This window comes from Balaenoptera acutorostrata, chromosome 3 (genome assembly GCF_949987535.1).
Source record: "Balaenoptera acutorostrata chromosome 3, mBalAcu1.1, whole genome shotgun sequence".
In the NCBI taxonomy this organism is placed as follows: domain Eukaryota; kingdom Metazoa; phylum Chordata; class Mammalia; order Artiodactyla; family Balaenopteridae; genus Balaenoptera; species Balaenoptera acutorostrata.
This window is the reverse complement of record NC_080066.1, coordinates 36,789,047-36,799,362: the sequence shown is the minus strand read 5'-3', so window position 1 is coordinate 36,799,362 and position 10,316 is coordinate 36,789,047.

Sequence of the window (10,316 nt, the reverse complement as noted above, 5' to 3'; positions counted from 1 at the left end):
AAAAAAAGATCCTTTTCCAGAGAGTTCTCCAATTAAAACCCCTCACCCAACTGTCTAACATGCATCCAAACTTCTCTGGAATCCTCTCTCCCTCAGTTCTCCATTTCCCCCCTTCTTCCAGCCAAGGCTTAAGTCCAGACTCTGGCCTCAGGGGATCCAGAGCCAAGGGGAGGGTCAAGTATTGTCTCCTATTGTCCAGCTTCAAACCTGTGCAGCCCACCCGCTAAAGCGCTGTCAATCCATCTCCACCTCCACCCTCGATGTCCCTCTCCACTCACCAACCCACACCGGTAAAGGCCTGCCCCTCAGAAACCTGGCTGCTGTCCCTCCGCCCCTTTCCCGCCACAGGTTTTACTCCAGCAATACCAAGCAGGCTGCCCTCAGATGGCCCTGCTCTCCTAAGCCTCAGCTCCCGGGGCATCCCAGCCCTCTGCCACCCGTCCGGCAAATCCACACCCACCTCTCAGTCTCAACTCCATCGCGTCCTCTTCTCCAAAGTCTTCCCGGGCCCTCCCCCGCCCTAGGACCACTGCCCCTTGTCCTGGACACCAGTCACAACGCCTCCCCCAACCCACAGCCCTGGCTACAAGGGCAGCCCACTTTGGCCATGTTTTAAGAGCCTGAGATGGGCCCTCTGGCTAAAGCTTATGCTAGGACAGCCAATCCATAACTGGAAACCTCCTATGGATTGTCCCGGAGTGAAAAACCACGAGCTGGGCTGATCAGACTGACTTATTCATTTGTTCATTCGTTCCCTCTCCCGCATTTGTATTGGGGAATCAAGCAGGTAGTAGCAGGAGCCAGAATCAAGAGGTTTTTGATTAATGACCACCCATCATGTGAAACCATGTAGCTGAGTGAATTTATACAGTAAGTCCCCTACATACGAACCTTCAAGTTGCAAACTTTCAAAGATGGGAACATGCGTTCGCAGGTCCAATCATGTAAGTTAGTTCACGCGTCTGGTGTACATTTTCATGTGCGTGCATCTGCTACAAGTGGTTGTGCTTTTGTGTACTTTACCATACAGTACTATTTTTGTGTGTGTGTTTTTTATGTATTATTTGTGTGAAAAGTATTATAAACCCATTACAGTATGGTACAATATAGCCGATTGTATTAGTTGGGTACCTAGGCTAACTTTGCTGGACTTAACGAACAAATTGGACTTATGAACGCACTCTCGGAGTGCAACTCGTTTGCGTGTCGGGGACTCACTGTACAGCAGAGTTTCTCAACTCTTAGATATGCGAACTCATGGGAGGAGCGTATCGGGTTTCTATTGCTGCCAGAACTAACTACCACAATTATAGGGGCTTAAAACAACACAAATTTATTATCTTACCGTTCCATAGGTCCGAAGTCCTACATGGGTCTCACTGGGCTAGTATCAAGGTGTCAGCAAGGCTGTGTTCCTTTTTGAAGCTCTAGGGGAGAAGCTAGAAGCTCTTCCAGTTTCTAGAGGCTGCCTGCATTCCTTGACCTGTGGCCCCTTCATTGATCTTCAAAGCCAGCAACACCGTATCTCTTTGACTCTTCTTCCACCACCATCTCTTTCTGACCCCAGCCAGGAAAGATTCTCTGCTTTTAAGAACTCATGTGATTAGATTGGGCCCCCCCCAGATAATCCAGGATAATCTCCCCATCTGAAGGTCCATCTGTAAGGTCCCTTCTGGCATGTAAGGTAACACATTCATAGGTTCTAGGGATTAGGATGTGGACATCTTTGGGGAACCATCATCTTGTTGTCTAGCACAAGGAGCTTCTAGAATGCATATTGTCAGGCCTGGCCTGCAAAAATGCTAATCCAGGAGGTTTTTCTGGGAAACCCAAGATAGCTCTGAAGCAGCTGGTCTGCAGACCATCCTTAGAAAAACACGAATATATACAAGTCAGACAGGAAATGAGGGGGCTGTGAAAGGGAAGAGTGAGGCAGGCATACTTAGAGCCATTGCAGGTTCCTTCCAAGATGAAGAGCCTTGGAGCTGGATGTCTCACAAAGTCTTGAGAGTGGCCCAGGGTCACCCCAGCTCTGGAGAAGCAGGATGTACTCTGACTCCTGTTCTTGAACACCTGTGAGAGCCCTGCTTGAGGGGGAGTCTCACAAATCCTCCATCAGCTGAGTTCCATTTGCACCTGCAATGTATCACCTCACGACTCCACTGGAATGTAATAAATTTGCGGAAAATATCTGTGTCTTTTCACCTTTGTGTTCCCAGGGCCTGGGGCATAAAGGTGCTCAAGAAATATTTGTTAAATGAATACATGAATTAATGATTTAAGAGCTGTACCTGTGTAGGGAGGGTGGGAGGGAGATGCAAGAGGGAGGAGATATGGGGATATATGTATATGTATAGATGATTCACTTTGTTATAAAGCAGAAACTAACATACCATTGTAAAGCAATTATACCCCAATAAAGATGTTAAAAAAAAAAAAAAAAGCTGTAAGTGTGAAAAGAGCTCTCTAAGAAGCATGAGAGAAGTCCCCTGGAGTGGCTGATTTTAATCTGGAGGGCCTAGGCCTTTGAGCTGGGTCTAAGAAGAGAAATGGGGTTGGAAACGGGAAAGGATTCAGGGCAGTGGGAAGAGCAAGAACTAGAGCACAGAGAGGATGCACCAGCAAGGCCTGGGCAGGACCAGGGAAGGCGGCTAGTGTGACCTCATGGGGGGAGGATGGAGAGAGGGGGCTAGAACCTGATGACTCAAGCTTTAGGAAGAGGCCTCTGGCAGCTTTACCTAAAAGGAACCAGACGATGGAGGAGATCCTGGAGTGAGGGGATCAGGAACAGGATAGGGACTGTCTGGTGAGAGAAGCAGTGATGGAGTGAAGAGATTGGGATAACCAGAGGAAGAAGCATAATATGGTGACTCATCGTGCAGGAAGCAAGGGCAAGGACATAGATGGTGCCAACACCTGGAGGGGGGAGGTGCCACGGTCAGGGATCAGGAGGTGGGTAGGGGGCAGCACCGGACAAAGGGGAGCTGACTCCAGGAGGCTGGGACAAGGTGGAGTGGGGAAGCCTTGGAACTGCCAGGGGAGAGTGTCACAGGAAGGTGGCCCAGGCCGGATCCTTGGAGACCCCAACACTACAGGGCAGGAGGAGGAGGGGAAGGAAAAGGAGTAGTCAGGAGCAAGACAAGAATTGGGAAGGAAAACTTCATTCATGGGACGATTATTGCAAAAGAGCAAGGTCAACTTTCCCAAGCGCCCCGGAGGAATGAAGCCTAGGACCCGACTGGTGTAAGGAGGCCCCTCTGGGAGGTGGTTCATGTGGGGCTCTGGGCCAGGGGCGCCCCGCAAGTGAGCTGCAAGGGCATGCAAAGCAAGTGGGCATGGGTGGCCACAGAATCACTTCCGCTCGGTAGTGTGCTCTCTTGTGCAAACACGCGCTGGTTTATCTAGCAGTCCCTCTAAGTTAAATCACCCTCCACCTGAAACCTTTGCTGTCAAACATGGGATGGCTGCGTAGAGAGAGGGCCTAGGACAGCCTCATGGAGATTTCTGCAGCACAGGAACCTGTGAGGAATTCTTGTGACACAGCGGTAGTGGAGTGAGAGGGCAGGAACAGGGGACATCTCAACAGACATAGACCCCCTGACCCCCACCACCCTGGGAATATGCAAGCCCTCAGCCTTTGAAAACTCAGTCTGGAGAAAAGGGGGTCCTGGGATTGACTGAGATCCAATTGCATGAGCCTGGTAAAACGAGGGCCCAAAACAGAAACTTACTTGAATGAAGGGAAAATAGAGAAGGTGGTATATCTTTCACTCCTGAGCTGTGGGTTGAGATTCACACCTCCTCCACGTGTTTGGGAAAAGTTGGTTCGCTGCCAGGCACAGACTTTGCCATGTGAATAATCTGCTTGAATAGCTCTGGAAAAATCTTTTCCGGTAGAATGAGTCTCCGAGATTAGCTTTTCCCCCAACAGCCAGGAACATAAGCATATACCCTCTGCTGCCTTCTGCTCAGAAGCTCAGCCCTGCAGAAGAAAAGTGCCTCTTGGGTTAAGAAAAGCTTCAATATTGACCCCATCGAGGCAGAAGGTGACCAGCTGGTGGGCAGGTGACCCCTAACCATACCAAGCATGGGGCTGCCCTGAAGCAGGAACTGGAAATGTTGGCAAACCCCCCCAAACCTTAATTCTGTTCCAAAGGCTTACGTGCCTTAACCCACACTGCCTTCCTTGCTTTGGCTCAGGAAGTCACCCTAGAGAACATCAACCGACCCAGATCCAGAGTTTCCAAAATATCTTAAGACACAAAGGGCTTCTGAAAGATTTTTGTTGACTTAAAAACAGACACAAACATTTTACTGAACTATGTATTTCTACATAAACAACTCTGTTACAACAAAATCAGGTAAAATCCACAAAGGTAGACAAGTCTTTAAAGGAAAATATTTTTTCCCTTAAGTATAAAAAGATAATTTGCCAAATAACGTCATACTGAAACACATAAAGCAAGAACTGTTAGAAACACAAGAGAAATAGACAGAAATACAATAGTAGTCTGAGACTAACACACTTTCCTTAGTCTTTAACGAATCAGGTAAGCAAAAATTAAAGGTCCATAAGATTATAATTAATAAGGTCAAATTAATACATATAGATTTAATTTTGTTCCCTTCCGAGAATATATCCTCTTTTCCAGTTTCCTGGGAATATTGATTAAAATTAACAATTTATTAGGTCCCAAGAAAACATCAATAAACTCCAAAATGCAGAAATTGTACAGGCCATACGCTCTTTGACAACATTTGTAACAAATGTTAAAAACAACAACAAAAAGAATCAAACTATCTAGAAATTTAAAAGTTAATTTCAAATAACTCTTAAGTAAAAAATAAAGTCAAATCTGAAATTACAAGTTATTTATAACTTAGAACACCATAGCTTAAAATTTAACAGAAATGGATAAAGAAATATTCAGAAGAAAAGTCATGTAGCCTATGAGCGCTAGTAACTATATCTACTATTAAACAGGAAAAAGTTAAAATGGCATTCAACTTGAGAAGGTGAAAAAATAATAAAATAAAGGAAAAAAATTAATAAGAACAAAAACAAACCAAAAAAAATCATAAAATGGTAAAACAGTAAATTAAGATTTAAAGTCCCAGAATAAAAAGGGAAAGCACAGACACAGAATGTTATGAATGAGAAAAGAAAATACGACAGCTCCAGGCTAGCAAATTTGAAAATCTTAACAGAATCATTACTTAGGAAGTTTACGTTGCCAAAAATTTACAGAATAGGAAGTAAGTTTAAAGAGGCTAATGAGCATGGAAAAACATTGAAAAAATTGTCAAAGAATTATTTCTTAAAAAGGCACTAGACTTGGACAGATTTATACATGTTATAAAAACTTCAAGGAGCAAAAAATTCTAAATATTATTTAAACTGTTCAAGAACATAGAAAAAAAGAGATAGAGCTTCCCAAGTTCTTTTTTTTTTTAAGAAGTTAACACAAACCCAACACCAATACCTCACAAATACCTCACAAAGACAGCAGAAAAAAAAATTACACAACTATCCACCTAAAATTTTGAAAAATTCCAAAATAATAAGAGCAAACCAAATCCAGAGTAATTTTCTTATTTTAAAGCTCTTACTATTATTATACAAGTAATATGAGAGCCATGTAGAAAAATCAGAAAATACAGATAAGAACAAAAAATAAAAGTCTACCATAAACCAACCCATCATAAATAACCACTGTTAACACTGAGTGGAGACATATATTGAAAGAATAATATACCATGACTAAATCAGATTTTTCTAGAAATGCAGAGAGGGTCTGACATTAGCAAATCGATTAAAATGATTCATATTAAGTTATGATAAAGAAAAACCATTTGATCATCTTGACAGATGTGAAAAAAAAGGCATTTAATAAAATTCCAACAACCATTACTGATGAAACTTTCAGCAAACTAGAAAGAGGAGGGCATAACTTTAATATATAAATTCAAATATTAAGAATATCTCATACTAAGAGTCAAATTTGTACTTTTGGAGGAACACTAGAGGTACTCTCGCCAAGTAAAAAATATATATAAAGAAGAATGTACAATATCGGCACAATTTATATAGGTGTTATTTACCATTGTTCTAAAAGTGCTGGTCAGTGTGATAAGGAAGTGAAATAAGATTATTAAAAATATGGAGGTAAAGTTATCATCACTACTCAGAACTATTAACTACATGAAAAAGGCAAAAGAATTAATAATAACAACAAAACTATTAAAACGAAAGGAAATTCAGTAATTGGCTAACTACAAAATAAACAAATAACCAATTGCCAAGTTAAACAAACTAGTAAACAACCACAGAACTCTCTATGCAGAGTTAAGAAGAATGAGGTAGATTGATATGGTACTGACAGGAAGATGTCCAAGATCTATTGCCAAGTGAAAAATACAAGCAGCAGAAGGGTTCTATCATATGGTCAAAATGATAAAACATACTTTAGGAAAAGAAGATTTGAGGACTATGAGTCAACTGTTGACTGTTTATCTTGGGGGCAGAGGGATTTTAATTATGGGGGACTTTCAGTTTCCATATTATGTTTTTTCATAATGCTTCCATTTACACAGCTTTTGTTTAACATTTTAAATTAAAAAATCAATGGATTTAATTTTCATTAAAAAAAAAGTAGTCATGTACCTTTATACTTACAATAAGCAGTTGGAAAATATAATGGACAAAAGAGCTCATTTACCATAGTAACCACAACTACAAAAAATTACCTGTACTAGAAAAAATATACTGAGGGACATAATACTTTATAAATTTACTGAAATGAAAGGTTAAATATTATGAAGATGTTAATTCTCTCTATAGTTACCTATAAATTTTACACAATCCAATTTCCAGTTCTTCTAAATGCTACAAAATGATCCGGAATTTCTTTTGGAACTGTCAATATACAAAAAGTACTAGGACATTTTTGAAGACGTTTAATTAATGGGGACATTTAGTGTAAATCTGAGATGATCAAACTATGTGGTACCAGTGCCAGAATGTACACAATAGAAAGTTCAGAAGTACGCTTAAAGAAATATAAGGATTAAGGGCTTCCCTGGTAGCGCAGTGGTTAAGAATCCTCCTGCCAATGCAGGGGACACGGGTTCGAGCCCTGGCCTGGGAAGATCCCACATGCCACAGAGCAACTAAGCCCGTGCGCCACAACTACTGAGCTTGTGCTCTAGAGCCTGCAAGCCACAACTACTGAAGCCCGTGCGCCTAGAGCCCGTGCTCCGCGACAAGAGAAGCCACTGCAATGAGAAGCCCGTGCACCACAAGGAAGAGTAGCCCCTGGGGCTTCCCTGGTGGCACAGTGGTTGACAATCTGCCTGCCAATGCAGGGGACACGGGTTCGAGCCCTGGTCCGGGAAGATCCCACATGCCACGGAGCAACTAGGCCCGTGAGCCACAATTACTGAGCCTGCGCGTCTGGAGCCTGTTCTCCGCAACAAGAGAGGCCGCGATAGTGAGAGGCCCGCGCACCGCGATGAAGAGTAGCCCCCACTTGCCGCAACTAGAGAAAGCCCTCGCACAGAAACGAAGACCCAACACAGCCAAAAATAAATAAATAAATATTTTTTTCAAAAAAAAGAGTAGCCCCTGCTCACCGCAACTAGAGAAAGCCTGCGTGCAGCAACACAGCCAAAAATAAATAAAATAAATAATTTAAAAAAAAAGAAAAAAGAAAATGTTTTCTAAAAAAAAAAAGAAACATAAGGATTGGGTATATAGTGAAAATGGGATTTTGTATCAGTAGAGAAAGGATAGATTTCCCAGTAAGTGATGTTGGGGTAATTTAGAAAATACATTCCACATGGATCATAGATTTAATTGCTTAAACAAAACAATAAAAGTACAAGAATAAAATACTGGTGAAAATTCATACAACCTTGGAATCAGAATTGCAAAGACCTTCAAAAGCATGACAGCAGGGGCTTCCCTGGTGGCGCAGTGGTTGAGAGTTTGCCTGCCAATGCAGGGGACGCGGGTTCGAGCCCTGGTCTGGGAAGATCCCACATGCCGCAGAGCGGCTGGGCCCGTGAGCCACAATTACTGAGCCTGCGCGTCTGGAGCCTGTGCTCCGCAACAAGAGAGGCCGCGACAGTGAGAGGCCCGCCCACCGCGATATAGAGTGGACCCCGCTTGCCACAACTAGAGAAAGCCCTCGCACAGAAACGAAGACCCAACACAGCCATAAATAAAAACAAATAAATAAATAAAAATTTTAAAAAAAAATTGTTTAAAAAAAAAAAAAAAAAAAAAGCATGACAGCAAAGGCAGCAACCATAAAGGAAAAGATAGATTTGACTAAAAAAAATTTTTTTTAAATCTAAGCCATATATGGAACTTTTAAAAAATAAATTTATTTTATTTATTTCTGGCTGTGTTGGGTCTTCGTTGTTGTGTGTGGGCTTTCTCTAGTTGGGGCGAGCAGGGGTTACTCTTCCTTGTGGTGTGCAGGCTTCTCATTGTGGTGGCTTCTCTTGTTGTGGAGCACGGGCTCTAGGTTTGTGGGCTTCAGTAGTTGCGGCACACAGGCTCAGTAGTTGTGGCACATGGGCTTAGCTGCTCCGCAGCATGTGGGATCTTTCCAGACCAGGGCTCGAACCTGTGTCCCCTGCATTGGCAGGAGGATTCTTAACCACTGCGCCACCAGGGAAGCCCCAAATACATGCAACTTTTAAAAAATAATATTGGGGCTTCCCTGGTGGCGCAGTGGTTGAGAATCTGCCTGCTAATGCAGGGGACACGGGTTCGAGCCCTGGTCTGGGAAGATCCCACATGCCGCAGAGCGGCTGGGCCCGTGAGCCACAATTACTGAGCCTGCGCGTCTGGAGCCTGTGCTCCGCAACAAGAGAGGCCGTGACAGTGAGAGGCCCGCGCACCGTGATGAAGAGTGGCCCCCGCTTGCCACAACTAGAGAAAGCCCTAGCACAGAAACGAAGACCCAACATAGCAATCAATCAATCAATCAATTAATCAATAAAAAAATAAAATAAATCTTTAAAAAAAAAAAAAAAAAAAATAATATTTTTAGGGAAAAAAAAAACTTCTTAGAAATCAATGAGACACATAAACACCTTGTGAGAAAATTGGCCAGAGAAGATGAATAGGTAAATGACAAAAGAATATAGTCTAATAAATATGTTGGCTAGTGAGGGTCGCACTGTCATCAAAAAAATGCATATCAAAACTAGCCCCCCCAGTCCCCATGGGAAAACCAGTGTGAAAGAGGGGAATCGGACATTCTCACACATTGCTGGTGGGAGCATAATTTGGTATCATCTTTCTGGAAGGCAATTTGAGGCAAGATATATTAGAAGTCCCCAACATGTGTGTACCTTTTTGTTAGTCAGGATATGTTATGCTGCAGTAACAAAATAACCCTGATATCCCAACAGTGTAACACTTAAAGTTTATTCTTTATTCACAGTACACATCCACACAGGTGGGGAGGGGGGTGTCATGACGGGAGAAGGGGAGCTCTCCACACAGTCACTCAGGGACCCAAACTGACAAAGGCTCCAGCTGACAAAGGCTCCAGCCCTGGGACATCACCACCTGTGGGGCAAGGCAACAGGAAGACTGGAGACCTGCACGGGGGCATCTCACAGTCTCAGCCTGGACGTTGCACATGTCACTTCTGCTCACACTTTATTGGCCAGCATTAGCACCAGGACCCTGAGTGACTATAGGGGCTGGTAAGTGGCATCTCCTGTGTGCCCAGGAGGGAGGGGAGGAGACGGAGCAGTGCTTGTAGCACCCATTACACTTTTGAGCCAGCAAGTCCAATTTTAGAAAGTTATCCTAAGAAAATATTCTGAAAAGTTCATGAAGGTGTTAGAAGAAAGGATTTCCATCATATCCTTGAGTACAACAGTATAAAACTGGAAACAAGTACCCAAGGTACAACCTACATAGATGTTAAAAATGATGCTGTTACATATTTACTGACATAGAAATATATTCACAATATAGTGTTAAAAGGGAAAAAAGCAAGTTACAAAACAGTATATGTATAATAATGTATAATATGATTGTACCTCATGAAAAAAGTAAAACAGCTATAGATGCATAGAAAAGAAGTCTGAAAAGATATATACCAAAATGTTAACAGTGGTTATAATCAGATGGTGTAATAACAGGTGATTTTTTTCGCTTCTTCTTAAAAAAGTATATATTATTTATGTACCAAAAAGGCATTTGAAAAGGGAAAAGAAAAAAAACAGTATTCTTGGGAGAGTCCACTTATCCACCTCATGCTAATCGTTAAATTCTTACATTTGATGCA